Below are 18,074 nucleotides of genomic sequence, written 5' to 3'. Positions count from 1 at the left end.
AGAACCGATGCCTTATCAGGAGAGGCGGACGCTGTGCAGACACCCAGGCACACGAGGACAGACTCAGAGAAACAGATCTGGAGGCAACAAGTGCAGAACAAGGGCAGGGCTGACTCTCTCCAGGTGAGGGAGGAGGGGTCAGGGAGAGCTTCTTGGAGGAAGCGGCATTTGAGCTGAGAAACGGAGAGTGGTGGGAGTTAAGTAAGTTATGGTGGGGCTGGGGGAGCAGGACATCCCCGGAAGAGGAAACTACCTTTGAACCCCAGAGTGTTGGAGACGGAGGGAAGCACGTGGACTCAGGGGCCATGCTGGAGACGCAGGGAAGCGCGTGGACTCAGGGGCCATGCGGAAGGGCGACGTCATGGTGGGAAAGGCAGGCGAGAGAGGTGGTTCAGTCCCAGGAGAGGGAACCCCAGAAGAGCAGGGCTGGGGCTGAGGTTGGAGGAGCTCCAGGGCCCCCTGTTGGAGTGTCTTGTAGGAGCTGGAGTTCAGAGCGGGGATCTAGGTGGCAGAGAGACACTCTGGAGTCCCTGATCTGTATTTGGTAATGGACGTCACAGCACGGATGAGATCATCTAAGGAGAAAATAACAGGATGGAATCAGTCAGCCACAACCGTGTAACAGACAACCCCAAAGCCTCTGAGCCATAAAGCAACACAAGGTCACGTAGCTCGCCCATCTGGGTGTCAGCTTGGGACCGGCTGATGTTGGTGGGTCTCTGTTGGGCGGCTCTGCCGATCTCCGCTGGGTTTGCTCTTGCAGTTTGGGTTGGCAGGAGGTGGGTTGGTTGGGACTGGCTCATCAGAGGTGGCTCTGCTCCACACGTCCCTCATCCTTTACCCGGTGGGCTAACCAAGACATGTTCATCTCACAGCAATGATGAAGGCACAGCAGGTCAGGAAGAAACTCGAGTCCTTTAAAGACTCAGAACAGGCACACTGTCATTTTCGCCTCGTCTCTGAGTCAAGTCACAGTGCCAAACCCAAAGGCAGGAGGCCGGGAGATGCACTTCGCTTCTCCAGTGGGAAGCCCTCGGCTAAGGGCGCGGGTGCAGGAAGGGGGGACGGGCCAGCCCCCACGCACAGTCTGCACCAGCTCTCACTCTCGGCCACAATCCTTCAAGCCACCTCTGCGGGTCGTGTCTTCACCCCACCTTCCGTCTCAGCTCCCCCAAGCCTCCTCAGATCAGGGCAGCGGGCTTGAATCTGGGGGCCTGGGGTCTACATCCTTCAGCGGCTCCTCTAGATTGCACGCCTTTGAACTAAATGCGAAGTCATCGGACTCCCACATGCTCACCCCCCACGGTGGGACAGAGAGCGAATGACTTCGACACGCCCTGCATGAGAAAGAAGAATGGGGGACACAGCAGCCGCGGCCCATGGCAGTTCTGCAGTCCCGCTGGGACAACACTGCCGGGTCTCGTTACTCTGGGGGTGGGGTGTTCCCAGAAGTTTATGTTGGGGTCATGGTCCATTGACCTCTTGGCTCTGTCCTCTGAGACCCCCTTCCTTTCCCACGTGCCCCTCACTCGCTCTGGCCACCACTGAAGGAGGTGCTGGGACCTGCACCTGATCCCTTGTGGAAATCAGAGCCTTTCTCCTCTTTGCACCACCCAGTCACCGCTTTTGCCAACACAGCTCTTTCAAGTGCTTTGTGGGTTTTCGATGTACCTGGTTCTGATTTACTCCAGGTGCCAAAAGCCACATCCACAGTTCCTTAGGAAACTGCCTCTTTCTCCAGATTTGATTATGAGAGTTTTGGGGTCACGAGCTTGCTGACCGACTGTGTCTCAAGCAGCCTAGAACCCTCTGGGACAGCCCGAAAATCTACTTGGCACACCTTAAATCTTTCAGAGGTCCTGACCGTTGACTTGCAGAGCCCCAAAATGAATTCATTTGGGAACAGCCAAAAGAATTGCAATTCAGATACGCAAACTACCGTGAGCCATAAGCAAATCTGGAGAACACGGGAGGGAACTGCGTTTATAGAGAAAAGGGGCAGAGGGCGGGGCTGCTCTAAAGGAAAGTCTGCTGGGGAGAGGATCAGACCAGGGCAGCAACAGCTTCTCATTGGCTGGGCCGCAGGGTTTCTGATTGGCTAGGCTGTGCTATTTCTTATTGGCTGGGCTGCAGTGCTTCTGATTGGCTGGGCTGTGGCATTTCTGATTGGCTGGGCTGCAGCGTTTCTGATTGGCTGGGCTATGGCATTTCTGATTGGCTGGGCTGCAGTGTTTCTGATTGGCTGGGCTGTTGCCACATGGTAGAGAAGTCTTCCCTCAGAGGGAAAGTGGTTGTACTTCCTGTTTGGAGTAATTGACCAGCCACCGATGGGGGGAGGGCTCCCCCTGCAGGCCCTCCCTACCCAGTTTAGTTAAGGTTTCTTTATTAATTTCCGCACGACAAAACATGTCACATGACACCCTGATTCAGTTTGTCCCCAAGACCAGGTCTGGCTGCAGCACCTGCATTTGGTTTTGTTCCATCTGTGTTTTAATGGCCATGTCTCAGGTTTGATCCCAGGGCAGCCTCAGCCCTCCCATGGGGTTTGCTTTGGGAATCACGGCGCCTAAGATCCTGCTGGGCCCCTGCTCACCCCCTGCCATGTGGGGCTCTTTCCTCTGGGCATCCCCAGGTGGGCACACTCACACACTCACACACACACACACACACACACACTCTGACTGCCCTGCTGGGGGTCAGAAGGGTAGCCTACCCTGGGGAAGTGATGGGGGAAAGAAGAAAGGGGTGGAGGCGGCTCTGCCATGGGGTGGGAGCATCCAGTCCCCTAGCCACACGCAGCGCCCATAGCATGGGGAGGGGGAGAGATGCCAGGCTGGTGGGCAGGGGGTCCCCAAGGTGCCCAGGGGGCTGCCTGGGCCAGGCCACCCCCAGAGCAGCCTGCAGAGGACAAGGTCCGGGGTCTTGTGTCCACCACTCTGGGCGCCTGGCAGTGGGAGGTAAGCCCCTTAGTGTTTGTGTGTGTGTGTGTGGGGGACTTCAGGAGAGAAGCCCTCCGCTCACTCCTCTGTAAACTGAGGTGCATAGAAGGGGTGACCCCAAGCGTCCCACGGGCTCGTAGAAGGCTCTGGTGACCTTAGTGCTCACCCATGACCCATGTGCTCCGAGTCCTTGGAAAATGCTTTCTACTCCCTGGAGGTCCTTCTGAGCAGAGGGCAGCCAGCCTGGAGGCTTGGGGGCTTGGGACCTGGGTAGTGCAGAACGTGGCAGAGCACTGGGCCACTTGTCCAGGGACCAGGGACAAGGCCGTCCTTGGAGCCTCGGGGTCCTCATTTGGAAGTGGCGCGGAGTCATTGCCCTGGCTGGGCTGAGGAGGCCTCATGAGTGAACTGGACACGCCAGGCTCAGTGGAGGGAAAGATGGGACAAGGGAGGCTTCCGAGGTCCTGCACGTGGCCCCTGGAGCCTGTAGGTCCTGCCCCTTTGCCCCTGGGCCCTGGTGGATCCAGTGCCTAGACTACACCCAAACAAAGGTGTGTGTTCTGTTTTCTGGTTTCCGGTCCGGGGCTGCAGTGCTGGGGCTGACCACCAGGGGGCGGGCTGTGCCTGCTGTGCTCATGGAGCAACCTGATCAGGGAAGGGACACCCAGGGGTCAATCTGGCCTCCCCCCTCCTCAACCCCGCAGGCACCTTCTATCGTGGGCGTCCTTGTCCACAATGTGAGCTGCTCAGAGGCGGGAGGGGGCTCTGAGATCCTCTCCTTATTCTTGCAGCTACTTTGCCCCCAGCACTCACCCTGAGCAGGGCCGTGTTGGGCCTGGAGGTGGACGGCACCCACATGGTCCCTGCTCTCCAGGAGCTCACAGCCTGGAAGAGAAAGGGACAAAGCGTGAAAGCAAATCCACACGAAAGAGAAGAGCAGGGACTACAGGGAAATGAAGCAGGTGCTGGAGGGAGGGCCGGGAGCCCCTAGGTGGATCCAAAAGGCCTCTGTGGGGACATTTGTTCTGGGACCGGAAGGACAAGAGGAGCCAGCCTTGCATCCATCTGTGGGTGGTGTGCCGGGTGGGGGGCTCAAAAGTACAGAGACTCGGAGGCAGGAGAGAACTTGGCCAGAGGGGAGGTGAGAAAGGAGCCAGTGTGGCTGGAGAGAGCTGAGGAGGGCAGGAGGCAGAGAGGGAGGTGGGTGGGAGCAGAGGAGGGAGGAGAGATGGGAGGGAGGAGGGCAGGGCCAGACCTCAGCCTGGAAGGAGGAAGTTGTTGTCACACTGTGTGACAGCACTGCCCTAACTTAGTGCTTACAAGAACATTGACCATCTCACAGCTTCTGTACCAGGATCCAGGCTCCTCAGCTGGGAGCCCCTGCCTCAAGGTCTCCCAGGAGCCTGAGGCTGTGGTCTCAACTGAGGCTCAACTGGGGCGGGGTCTGCCTCTGAGATCATTCACGGGGCATTGGCAGGATTCCATTTGGATGGGGGGGAGTCCCAGATCTTTACCGTCTGTGGTTAGTGACCTTCTGTCAGTTCTTTGAGCTGGGGCCTCATAGGGCAGCTCATAATATCTGATCTTGCTTCTCCAGAACAGTGGATCCCAGAGACAGAGAGAGAGAGACAGATAGACAGAGACAGAGAGGAGATGCAGAGAGAGTCAGAAAGAGAGACTCACAGAGTGCTGGGAGCCACTGTGGGGGCTGCCCCCCACCTAGGCCGAGATGAGCACTTGGACCTGAGTCTAAACAGAATAGGAGGAGCCGGGAGGTTGTATGCTGGGGGGACGATGTCTGAGTATCACTTCATTTCAACCCTCCCCGGGGGGACCAGGAACAGGCGGGAGGGGAAGTGACTCCCCAGAGCCCAGAGCAGACCCAGGCCTGTGTGAGCTCCGTTCTCTGTACACCCAGCCCTTGTGTCATCCTTCTGCTGCTAGGTCTGTGCACGAGCCACATGTGACAGCAGCCCATGGGTTGACAGGCACTGCACGCACTGACAGGTCTGTACACCTGATGACGTCCTTAGGAAGCAGATGCCAGAACGACCCCCACTGTGCAGCTGGGGAGACTGGGGAGGCCTGAGAGTCCCACGGCTTGTCCAGGGTGACGTCACTGGGGAGGAGGAGGACCCAGGTCTGAACCCGGCTCTGCGTCCTCAAAGCTGGGGCCCTGGTTGCACCCAGGCCTCCCCGGGGGCTGTGGGGGGGGCTGTGTTGGGGTGACTGTGTGTGGACAGGCGTGGGGTGGAGGGCGAGCAGTCAGCAGCCCAGGGGACCATGGGGACGTCTTGTGTGAGGAGGAAGCATCGGTCAGGGGACCCCAGGCAGTGACCTCACCAAGCCCAACAGAACGTGGCACCCCAGGGATGAGGCACCCACATCCGAGAGACAGCTTCCCACAGCTCACTTAGCTGGAGACGGTGGAGTGACCAGTGTGTTTCCGTGCTGCATCCCCACGTCCCGAGGCCGCAGCCTCAGGGAAGCCCGCGGTGAGAGCATCTTCCAACGGTGCAGAACTTGGGTCCCGTCTCACCCCAGACGCTTCTGGCCATTTACCCAGAGGGACCCAAAGTAATACAGGGAGGCCCAGGGTAGGCCAGTCCAGGCCAGGCCACCACTCTGATCCCACCTGGAAGCCTATGTCCCCTCTCCACGTGTGTGTGTGTGTGTGTGTGTGTGTGGTGGGGGGAGCTTCTGGGGTGGGCCCACCCTGAGCAGGAGCAGGCTGATGAAGGCTTGGAAACCGGGTGGGCAGGTCAAGCTTGCACCCCAGGTCAAGCCTGGGCGGGACGTGGAGTGCTGGGGTGTCACCCTTCTGCCCAGGCTTATCCCGAGCCCTCGAGATGTCTCTCTTTCATCCTGGTGGAGGTCTGTGCAGACACAGGTCTGTACTGATCTGAGAGCAGAAGGTCAGTGGGCAGAGGAAGCAGGGGCGAGGGCAGGCAGGGCTCTGATGGCTTGGGGCCGGCTGCCGGTCACTGTCTTTGCAGCGCTCCACCAAGGAGATGGGTGAGGAGCTGGTGGACGGGCTCATCCGCTCCGTCTCCCCGAGGGAGGTGCAGGTGCGCCCCACGGCTGCATCAGCAGCTCTGAAGGGAGGGCGGGCTCCTGGGGCCGCTCCTGAAGGAGTCCTGGAGCAGGTCAGGACCCCCCACCCCTGCAGGCGGAGCCGGCTCTGGAACCTCCCTCGTCACCCTCCCCCGAGCCACACCTTCCACCCCCACCCCCACTAGAACTTTCCTTCCCCTCCCCTCTTATTATTTCTTTTCCTTTTTGTATGGTTTCTTTTATTTTAAGGTTTAAAGCAAACATAATAAAATTTAATTCTTTATCCTTTTAAACTGTACAATTTGTGAACATTGAGTCCATTCACAATGCTGTGGAACCATCACCACAGTCTAGCTCAGAGTATTTCCCTCCCCAGAAGGAAGCCCTGTCCCAAAGCGCTCACTCCCCATTCCTCGCTCCCTCGGCCCCGCAACCCCGATCTGCTTCCTGTCTCTGTCCTTTACCTGTTCTGGATGTTTCCTGTAAACGTAATCATGCAGTAGGTGGCTCTTGTGTCTGCCCACATTTAAGAGAGGACTGATTAATTTTGTTTTTTTATTTAAAATAGCATTTTTGTTACCTGAAAGGGAAATCCCAGATGGGTTAAAGATGAGATGTATACAGTGAAGCCCTATGGGGAATATGAGACACTGTTCTAAGAGTGACACCAGAGCCAGAAGCCAGACAGGAAATGCCTGGCTCTTCCTGTGGCCAAAACAGAAACAAGAAAAACGTAGAAAGCTGGAACGACCAGCCACAAACTGAAGAGCATTCCTCACAACCCAAGGCCAGGGAAAGGTTTCACATCCCCGCGGTCCAAAAACTCTGGAAAGCCAATGTTTCCAGAAGGGACAGAGAGCAAACCCGGGCAGTTCCAACGAGAGGGGACGCAGACGGCGCACGTGTCAGAGCTGCTCCACCTCCCCGACGAGGACATGCGCCCCGGACACTGTGGAGACAGCACTGGGCTCCGTCAGACTGGCAGGCTGCTAGGCTGCTGGCGACCAGCTGCAGTGACAACGTGAGGAAGCAGAGGCCCCGGCAGGTCCCCTAGAGACAAGCGTGCAAGGACCGTCCTCTCTGGAGAACATGTGCAGGACCATCGAGGGTCCCAGGCGCGCATCTGCTGGCAGCGCAAGTCCCAGTTCAGCCCCCAGGAATTCTCGCCCAATTTTTCAAGATGTGTTTTCAAGAGTCTCCATCACAGCGCGGGCGGGACTAGCAGGGAACCCGCAACAACGCTGACGTCCACTGAGCGGGGCTGGGACCCGCCAACCCCATGTGTGCTCCCACATGTGTGCGATGCGCATCTATGAATGTGAGTCTGTGTGCGAGACAGACAGAGACAGAGACACAATAAGAGACAGAGAGAGCCTGAGAGATGAGCACTAAGCCGTTCACGGGGCACCTCTGGGGGAGGGACTTTCCAACCGCCTGTCTTCTCCTTCAGGCGAGGTTTAACCTTTTTAGAATGTGTGTGCATTCCTTTTCTATTTCTAAGAAGATTAGAATCATATGTTAAATGCTATCCATTTATCACTCATCTATGGAGTAAAGTACATTATTTAGTTTTTATTTTGAGAGATTTTTATTACAAAGACAATGAACATTTATTATAGTAAAATAATGAAATCTACAGGAATTAAGAATTAAGTGGAAACTCAGGAGTGCCCTTAACAGGCGGTGTTCACCATTCCAGTCCTTTCCCTTTGTGTGCACGTGTGTGCATGTGCAAGTGTGTACATGTGCAAGTGAGTGTGTGTCTGCCTGTGCCCTGTGTGCATGAGCATATGTGGGTCTGATGCCTGTTCACGTGTGTGCGTGCGTGTGTGCACATGTATACGCCAGTGTGCCCATGTGTGCATGTGCAGGGGTGGGTATCAGGTAAGGAGGATTCCAGGGCGTGTGCTCTTCTGGAACCTGACTTCCCCAGGGGCGACACTGTCAGTCAATCCTCTTCTTCTTCTGTGTCCCTGTCAGAATTTCCCAAGAGTCCCTCTGTGGGACGCAGGCCCTTCCAGCTTCTCACTCCCATCGTCCTGCTGAAGGCAACGTCTGCGTCCATAAACCTTTATTTCTTTAGCACAGGTCCCAAGAGGGAAGGTTCTGGGTCACAACATAAACACGATGCTACGGTGTATGTCGCGGTCTCTGACAGCCAAGGTCTCCGTGTCCGCTTTGAGCCTTGTTTGGGGAAGAGGGGCTCAGAGACCCAGGCAGAGACCTCAGGGAGGAGGAGGAAGAGGAGCTGGGACCGGGTGAGGAAGGCACTTGGGGAGGCCCGCCCCGCTGGAGGCCCCGCCCCTCCCACGCCCTCACTCACCTGCGCAGAGCAGCCTGACCTGCCGTCCAGTCCAGGACAGAAGAGGGCCCAGTCCTGACACTCCTCCTGCTCACCCTCCCCGCCCCTGGCAAGCGCACAGCACCTTCCTGAGTCAGGAAAGCTCACCTAGGTCAGCTCAGTGAGCCACAGGGACCCCCTTGAACCTGCTCCACCCAGGAGAAGGTCTCAGTCACAACAGCAGGACCCACTTGAGCTGGTGTGAGCGGAAGGGACCTCTACAAGGCACAGCGGGGCCTCACAGAAGGTGCCAGAAGGTCAGAGCATCCGGCTGGAGGCTTTGCAGCAGGCCACAGAGCCCACACCACACCTCAGGGTCCTTGAGCAGTGACCCCTGCCCCCGGCCCTGTGCCAGCCCCCAACCCATATGTCCAGCACATTCAGCTTCTTCGAGGGAGGGGGCTCTGCTCGGTGGGGATGCAGGAGAGAGCTCTGGGGACCTGGGAAAGGCATCACCCTTCGAGGCTTGATTTCCTCACCTGTGAAATGGGGGCAGCAGCTGACCTTACGTGGAGGCATGAAGACGAGGTCACTGAGATGACACTCGGAGCCCCGGGATCAAACCCACAAAGTCACCATCCTCACCAACGACACCGCCCATCACATCACCAAACCGCCCTGCGCAGGTGGCCCCTGGGAGCTGAGGTACCCTCTATCTGGGGAGCGGAGAGACGAGGTGGGGAGGGTGCGTCCCAGGAGCGCAGGGAAGCTCAGCTTGGCCGCCCATCGGGGGAAGGAGCCCCGTCACTGGGCACCTCCACCTTTGGCCTGTGGCAGATGACACACGTCAGGGCGCCCCAGAGGGCAGGTGCCAACACTCAGGCCAGTCCCTGTCCAAGGCCCAGGTCATGAGCCACGGGTCCTGTCCAGTCCCAGTGCTGTGGTGGGTCTGATGGGGGAGCCCGGTGCTGTGGGACCCCACCTGAGGGACACCCACCCAGACTCCGGGTGGAGAAAGGCTTCCCAGAGGGACAGTGGGGTCAGAGTGTGTCGGGCACGCCCTCAGGGGACAGAGGGCAGAGGCCCTGGCTGAGGGCAGCGGGGAGCTCTCGGTGGGGTCACATCAGCAAGAACAACGCACGGTGACTGGTCCTTACCAGGCCTCTGCTCCCCATGCAAGTTATCACTGACTCCTCCAACAGACCACGGGGGGGCCGGTGCTGTCCTCATCTCACCAACAGGACCCTGAGGCTTAGAGATCTGCCCTTCTGTGCCCTACAGAGCGGCAGAGCCAGGATTTGAGCCCAGGACCCATTAGACCCCACGGAGCCTGCCTGACAAGGAGGCCACAGCTCGAGCCGTGGGACGGACCTCTGGGCTCTGGAGTCCAAGAAGCCAGGGAGACCCCGTCCTGCGGGGGGTAGGCTGGCCCCGGTACTGGGAGGGCCCAGGGTGCCCAGGGCCGGCCCTTCCCCGGCCACCACGCCCAGCCCCAGGCAGAGGGGGCGGCTCTGTCCCCCGAGGCCAGTGGGGTCTGGAACCCTGGAGGGTGTGGTCCCCAGGCCGGCAGGACCCCTGAGCATCAGGAGGCCACAGTGCAGGACAGCAGTTAGAACGACCCAAAGTCAGGGAGGCGGGGGCTCCAGTGCCTGCTCAGCCTCTCTCTGGCTGGTGACCCCAGGCGAGGCTCTGAGCCTCAGTTTCCCCATCTGTAAAATGGGGAAATAATGGGCCTCCTGATGGGTTGTTGGGAGAATTCCCTGAGGAATGACTTGTGGATCTCTGTCCGGTGCCTGGAGCGTGTTGAGTCACCTGCCAGGCTGTCACGGCGGTCCTCCAGAAAACAGGGTCCCGGCACTCAGGCGCCCTCCTGCTGCCCTGCTCCCAGGAATATTCACTGCTATCTGAGGAGCTGAAGAAGATCCAGGATGACAGCAGGTCACAGGAGAGGGAGGCTCAGCCCTGGAAGGACAGTCAGACGCATTCCGTTTGACCATCTGGGGCCTGTGCTGTGACGCCCTCTGACCCCACCACAAATAAAGTCTCCTCCAGTTTGTATTCTGGCTTCTGAGGCTTCATTCATTCACTCATTCATTTACTAAGTCATTCATTCACTCATTCCCTCCCTCCGTCATTCATTCATTCACCCAGTCATTCCTTCACTCACATATTCATTCATTCCTTCACTCACTCACTCATTCTGCCAGCCCCGTAGCTTCATCAGCGAGCGTGACCCGCCATGGTCCCTGCCTGCGTGGAGCTCACGTCCACTGTGTGACACGAAAGGCGGCGGTCCCTGGGGCTAGCACAGGTGAGGAGCGCCAGGAATCTGCTCCTTAAAAACAGAGCCCAGTATTGCAAAGAAAGAACGGAGAAAATGTGTGCGTGGCGCTTTGTCTAGAAACATAAAATAATCAAAAGTTATGAAAAATAAATATATCCCAATACATATCCAATATGTGGGTTATAATCACAAGTATGTGCCGATTCTTGGAACCACAAAAAATGAATCCCGTGTTGACTGGGTATTGGTGACACGGTTTTCTGACCTACACAAGCATTTCAGCAGGCATCTTCCAGGGCCTCACAATCTTCCTAAGGCCTCTTTGATCCTCCAGCACTGCAACCTCTCTCCTTGGAAGCCCCTATCCCCTCACCTTCCCTGTCTAAGGCCTCTTCTTCGACTGTGGGGGCCCACTCTCCAGGGCCGCCCTCGTCAGGGACTTCCCATGCCGTTTGGACAGGCAGCCCGGGTCCCCCCCACCCCGCCTCATGAGCTCCTGTTTCCTTTGTGGGGTCGATGTGTTCACGTGGCCACCACTTGGCCTCTCTCTGAGGTGATTTGCATCGTCACACGCTGTGTCTCCTCTGATGATGCTACGGGGCAGGCCTTTGCCATCTCGCAGGTGAGGAGCTCAGGTCCAGGAGGCTGGACGACCTGCTCAGAGTCACAGCCAGTGCGGGGCCTCCGCAGAGGGGGGTCCCCAGAGCAGATGAGGACTCAGAGGCAGGTCTTGTGTTTGCAGATGATCCGGGGAGCCGCAGGGAGGATGTGGGGAACGGAGCCTGGAGGAGAGACGCTGGTGCGTGGCCTTGATGAGCCAGCACTGCAGTGGGCATGGGGCTCAATCCTGCTGGGAGACCAGGTCCCACCGGACTGGCCCTGTCCCCACGGGTGGAGGGTCACCCCGGGCCATTGATGCTTCTGCACTGCTGGCTGGCACCAGCTTGCAGGAGAGGAAGCGCTTGCAGCACAGGAGAGAGCCCTCAGCTGGGGAGGAAGGACGCAGGTGCTCCAGGGGGACGCTGTTGGCCTGCTGGGAACTGCCTGCAGGTGGACTCGGGGGGCTGAGGGGACACGAGCGTGGCATCGGCAGCGTCGCCATCCCAGGTTTCCCAAATCCGATGCCGAGACCCTTCGCAGCTCTTTGCCTCCCCGCTGTGGGCTCTTCTCAAAGCCACAGCTCCCCTGCTGCTTGCAGCCTGCTCTGCGCCTGTGCAGCCCCATCCCGTCCTGCCTAGGAGGGGGCGGCCACCACTGTGGGTCCCTGTCTTGTAAACGGGGAATGTGAAGCTCAAAGAGAGGAAGAGACAGCTCCACAGATGCTCAAGCAGAGAGTGATGCCGCTGTAGTCCCAGCCCAGAGCCTCTGCCCTCGAGGCAGCTCTGAAGCGGACGCACAGGGAGTTTTGGAAGCAGGAAACCCTGGGCACAGCAAGCGGGCTGCTTCCCTCTGCCATGCTGGGCTCTTCACACACGTCCCACCCTCAGCCCAGAGGAAGGTTGGACAGTGGGGCCTTTCTCCCTCCAAATACAAGGTCTGGCCCAAGACCACTCCGCCAACCCCATGTGCCTAATCCCTTCCACTCATCTCACCTTAGAAGAAATTCAGAATATTCTAACTGCTGTTGGATATCCAGAGACATTTGCTTTTTTGGCCCACCTTGTCACGTTGCTGGCATTTTAAAGATCTCAGGACTTTGATTCAAAAATAGGAGGAGGCTGAGGATCCACAGCAACTTTCTGGAAACAAGCCGTTGTGCTCTGCCTTCCAATCCGGTCTTCTCAAAATCCCTCTGGGCCACAGACTCACAGTGCTGGGTCCTCAGATTGCAGAAACCATGTGCCTTCAAATGTGATCAGGGCGGGTGTCAGGACATCCCTCCGGCAGCGTGAGGAATTCAGCAAATCCTCTTCCCAGAAAGCAATGGCAAGCTGCCAGAAAACAACCAGTTCAGGACTCTAGGAAGAGACAAAAGACCGAGTGAGGAGCATTTGAAGCTCAGGGAAGAACAGTGAGAGGCTGTGGTGTTTTTGCCCAGGACAGCTCCTGTCCGCACATCCTCAGTATGATGGCTCTATGAGGCGGGGGACAAGCCTGAAGGGCAGGTGGCTTCACTCTCAGAGGATGCCCACTTGATTTCTGCACAGGTTGGAAACCCCAGCCCCCAAGAATCTCTGGAAACAGCAGCTGTCTCACTGGCAAGCTGTCAAAGAAGGTCAATTGTGCAGCTGCCTGAGGCTGGACTGAGCAACAGAGCGGCCCACTAGCCAGAAGTGTAAGAGGGAGAACCAGGCAACAAGACAGACACGGGGGCCTTGATGGCTCCCACATATCCCTGAGGGTCTAGAAGGTTGTGTGTGTGTGCAGGCCTGTGCCCACTCAGGAGAGACCAGAGAGGGCTCTGGCTGTCTACTCACCCTGGCTCAGTGTGAGGCCCTGCACATGTGCAGAGGAGACAAGAGAAGGTTGGGAAAGAGGTACAGAGAAGACTTGTAAATGGCCAGAACTTTGAATGTGTTCCCCACCCCCACCCAGCTCTGTCGGCAAGGACTAGGAAACTTACTGGCTGAAATTGCTTGAGCACAACCTCTGACCAAGCACCGGCTGACCCCTGGGAAGCAAGAATTCAAAGCAAAAACAGAACGAAAGTAAACCGTGTTTAAAGAATCAAAGGAAAGTGTGCTGACAATGACTCATGAGGCGGAGAAAATAAAGAGATAGAAATATAAAAAAGAACGTAATGGAAATTCTGGAGTTGAAAAGTACCATAACTGGGATGAAAAATTCCCTAGAAGGGCTCAGCAGTACATCTGCGGTGTCAGAGGAAAGAATCCGCAAGCTCTGAAGGCAGATCAACAGAAATAATCCAACCTGAAGGACAGAACAAAATGAGGACGAAGGAGCAGAGCCTCACAGCTGTGGGACACAATCGGGCCTTTCAGTCCTCACACGGGAGTCTGAGACGAGAGGAGGAGGAGAGGGTGCAGAAAATATTAACTAAGTGTCTACTTAGTAAAGAAGAAGGCAATAGAGGAGGAACAGAGGAACATGCAGGAAACAAACAGCAAAAGGGCAGACGTGAATCCAACCATGGCAGTAATTCCATTAAATGTAAATGGATCAAACACTTCAACTGAGAGGCAGACACTCTCAGACCGGATGGAAAACCGCCACCCAACTCCGTGCTATCTGCAGGAGAAATGCTTCAGATTCGAGACACAGGTAGGTTGAAATGAAATGATGGAAAAAGAGACACATGCAAACATAGCCATGAGAGCTGGAGGAGTTCCGTTCATATCAGACAAATAGACTTTAGGTCAAAGGAAATATTACTAGAGACAAAGAGGGACATTTCATGATGAATGAAGGCTCAATTCTTCAGGAAGATAAAATCATTGTAGAGGCCTATGCATTTGACAACAAGGTCCCCCCAATGCGTGAAGGTTCCAGCTAGTACACTACGGCCAAAAAACAAACAAGCACCAAAGCCAAGGCCAGAAACGAGAGAGGAAAGACAGAGATTAAAGCTCCCACTTGGAAAGGAAGAAATGAAATGGTCTTTATTCACATTCAACATACTTCTGTATGTAGAAAGTCCTAGGGAATCAACAACAAGAAACCATGAAAACTAGTAAATGAGTTCACACAGTCTCAGGATACAAGATCAATATGCACAAATCAGTTGTATTTCTACACACTAGCAACAAACCATAAATGAAAGCAAGAAAAAATTCCAATCACAACAGCCCCCAAAGAATAACAGACTTAGGAAAAAACTTAACAAAAGAAGTGGAAGATTTGTGCACGGAACTACGAAACGTTGCTGAGGGAAATTCAGATGTTGTGAATAAATGGAGATATTCCATGTTCATGGATTGGAAGACTTGATATGGTCAAGATGGCAAATCTCCCCAAATCGATATATAGATTCAGTTCAATCACTGTCTAAATCCCAGTAGGATTGGGGGCGGGGGAAGGGACGGGTTGCAGAAATTTACAAGCTGATCTTAAAATTCATCCAGGATTGCAAGGGACCCAAATAGCCAAAATTATCTTGAAAAAGAAGAGCAAAGTTGGGGGACTTATATTTCTCTTTTCAAAACTTCCTATGAAGCTCCAGCAATCAAGATGGTGTGATGCTGCCATAAGGAGAAACACACAGATCAATGGAGTAAAATTAGACTCCAGTGATAATCCCTTCTCTTTATGGTTCACTGGTTCTGACAAGGTGCCAAGACAGTTCAACAGTGAAAGAGTACTGTTTTCTACTAATTCTGCTGGGATAATTGTATACCCACTCACAAAAAGATTAATTTAGGCCTGCACCTTGCAGCATACTAAAAGATGAATCAAGATAGATTATAAACCTAAATAGAAGAGTTAAAACTATAGAACTTCTAGAAGAAAACATAGGAGAAAATCTTCATGACCTTGGGTTAGCCAGAATTCTTAGATATGTCACCAAAAGCATGATTCATTTAAAAAAATAAATAAATTGGACTTCATCAAAATGAAAAACTTTTGTGATTCAAAAAATAACATTATGAAAGTGAAAAGAGAAGCCATAGATTGGCGAAAATATGTGTAAATCATATATCTGATAAAGAACCTGTATCCATGATATATGAAGAGCTCTTAAAACTCGGTAATAACCAATAACAATAATAGGTCATAAAAATGAACAAATCAACTAAAAAATGGGTAAAAGACTTGAATATGCATGTCACCCAAGAAGATATATGAATGGCCGAAAGCACATGAATAGTGACTCAGCATCGTCAGTCCCTAGGAAAATGCAAATCAAAATCCAAATGCGATACCAGCTCACACCCACTAGAATGGCATCAGTCAAGAAAAGGGACAGTGACAAGTGTTGTCAAGGATGTGGAGAAATTGAGACCACCATGCACTGCTGGTGGGAATGTGAAATGGTGCCCCCACCATGAAAACAACCCGGCAGTTTTCCAAATGGGTAAACAGAGTCACTGTGTGACCCAGCAATTCCATTCCTAGGCATAGACTCGAGAGAATCGAAGGCACATGTCCACATGACAACTTGTATGTGAACATACATAGCAGGATTATTCATCGCAGGCAAAGGTGGAAACAACTCATATGCTCATCACCTGAAGAACGGACAAACAAAATGGGGTCCATCCATAGAATGGAACATCATTCAGCCATGAAAAGGAACGAAGCACAGACACCTGCTACAACATGGGTGAGACCTGAAAGCATGATGCTGAAGGGAAGGAGCCAGATGCGAGGCCACATGCTGTGTGATTCCCCTACATGAAATGTCCTAAACAGAAAAATCTACGGTGCTGGAAAGCAGATTTGTGGTTTCCAGGGGCTGAGGCAGGATTGGGAATTGATTGTTGGTGGAAGGGAGGGACCGTTTTAGGATGGCGGGAATGTTCTAGAACTAGATTTTGCTGAAGGCTGCACAACATTGCAAATGTACTGAAAATCATTGAATCGTACACTTAGCATGGACAAGACTTCTGGAATGTAAAGCACACGTCAGCGAAGTCGTTAGAAGACAGTAGTCAGGAGGTCTAGAAGCGAGTCTCTGCCTTGACTGAGGCAAAGGACGAAGAGAGGACCTAAAAATCCTCCCGGAACTGAACAGCAGTGTCTAGAAGGCTGCTCCCCTGCGGGGGCTGGAGCAGAGCTCAAGGTGAGGCGTCACTGAGGGTTACAGCTCGGTCACCGTCCAATTCTCTGACTGTGTCTACGGTACCTACCACCTCCCCTTCCCCAAAACCAGACAGAGAGCAGATGGAAGCCTGCGGATTGCTGAAGAGAAAGCTCCTGCTGTCTCCAGCCTCCGGAAAGCTGGTGGTGGGTGAGCTGACCCTTGGGAGTGCCTGGCCCTGCTGTCTGGTGGCCAACACCGGGGGCTTCGAGCCAGCGACCAGCTTCACTGCCCCACAGAATGGCCGAGCCAGGGAAAGCCAGCGGGTACACGGATGTTGATGTTGTCTTTCCACGGGGCCGGTGAACCGCGTAATTGTGATGTGCATTTCCCCATGGAACAGCCAAGCCGGTGAAGCCAGCGTGCACACGGATGCTGATGTTGGCTTTCCATGGGGCCGGTGAAACAATCGTTTGAGCATGAGGACCTCAACATTTCGAGATAGGCACGGTTCGCCTCTGGAGTTTTAAAGGTCAGTTGCTACAGTTTTCAAGACACATCCTGTTGCTTTGTCCAGGTGCCTCTCTCCTTGTGGCTGGAAATCAGCAGGGACGCTGCCTTTGACCGTGGCCGGTGCAGAGCCCCCCAGCTCACGGCTCCTGACCTCTTGTTGCCCAGCACCCACCTCTCCCTTGATGTGCACACCATTGTGACCACACCACCCTCACACCCACACCACCCTCACACCCACACCACCTTCGCTGTCCGCTGTCCACAGCCCAGCCGTCCCAACCCTCACGGCATCCGCGCCAGGTCACGCACCCAGAGCCCTTGTGCTTTGCCTCACGCTGCTGAATCAACCCGGCCACATGTCGGCTCGTGTGGTTGGAGTCTAAGCTTTGGGCAACCTCCCATGATGTCACTGAGGACCTGGGAGCTTCCATGCCTCTACTCAAAGGTCCACAGAGTTGGCTTGTCCTGACAGGGGTTCCTGTTGTGGTTCTCAGGTGCCCTCTCTGTGTCTCCTCTCACGTCTCCCTGGCTCATTCCGGAACAATCACCACGAGAGGGATGGGGTCACCGTTAATGAAACAGACTCACCCTGGAGCTGGGAGAGCCATCAGCGTCCACGAGGACACTGATCTGTGTGGGAGGAAGGAGGCAGGAGGATTGGACGCCGGGCGGCCACCAACAATGCCACCAACAGTGCCACCAACAATGCCACCAACAGTGCCACCAACAATGCCACCAACAGTGCCACCAACAGTGCCACCAACAATGCCACCAACAGCGTTATCAGACCCCTGGCTTCCTGCAGGGACGTGGTCCCAACGTGCACTGCGGCCCAAGGACACTGTCAGCCGGCTCCCTTACTGGACTCTGAGACGCCCGGGAAAACCCAAAAGAACGTGTTCGATGCCTACAAGGAAACAACGACTGCCTGAGGGACACGACGGGCACAGATTAAATGGAGAGTGAGCATGAAAGGGAGAAACCACGGCAAAGATTTGATCATCCCCAGATTAATCAGGTACCTAATGGCAACTGCAGCCTAAGCCCTGATGATTGTTGTTTCCCCTTTTTATAACAGAAGTGCCTACTGAAGCCTCGATTGCCGAGGCGTCCGTCTCTGAGAGGCGTTCCTTCTGAGGGCGCTCTCCAACACGCGTGCTGCCAGCCGCAGACCAGGTGAAGGACCGGTGCCCCCACCGAGGCTCCCGCGTTCCAGAAATCCTGGTTAATTCCAATTTCTCTTCCCGCGCTTTAAATTCTCACACTTGTGTTTTAAATGCACAAAGAGAGAACCCATGAAACTTCAGGCCCCACCCTCGACCCCAACAAAGGCCGAACCCCAGGCCCTCGCACGCGTTCTCTCCC

At 55.0% G+C, this 18,074-nt stretch overlaps 1 long non-coding RNA gene across 1 annotated transcript; it reads right to left on the bottom strand.

Moving 5' to 3' along the window:
- Positions 1 to 7,545: 7,545 nt before the first annotated feature.
- LOC138920702 (uncharacterized) lies at positions 7,546 to 10,236 on the bottom strand. Its single transcript, XR_011432359.1, has 3 exons — positions 10,087 to 10,236; positions 9,432 to 9,549; positions 7,546 to 9,102 (listed from the first exon to the last, which is right to left on the bottom strand). It is a non-coding gene; the product is annotated as an uncharacterized lncRNA (long non-coding RNA).
- Positions 10,237 to 18,074: the final 7,838 nt, after the last annotated feature.

Source organism: Equus caballus, chromosome 25 (genome assembly GCF_041296265.1).
Source record: "Equus caballus isolate H_3958 breed thoroughbred chromosome 25, TB-T2T, whole genome shotgun sequence".
Taxonomy (NCBI): Eukaryota; Metazoa; Chordata; class Mammalia; order Perissodactyla; family Equidae; genus Equus; species Equus caballus.
This window is presented reverse-complemented; position numbering and strand designations above follow the sequence as displayed.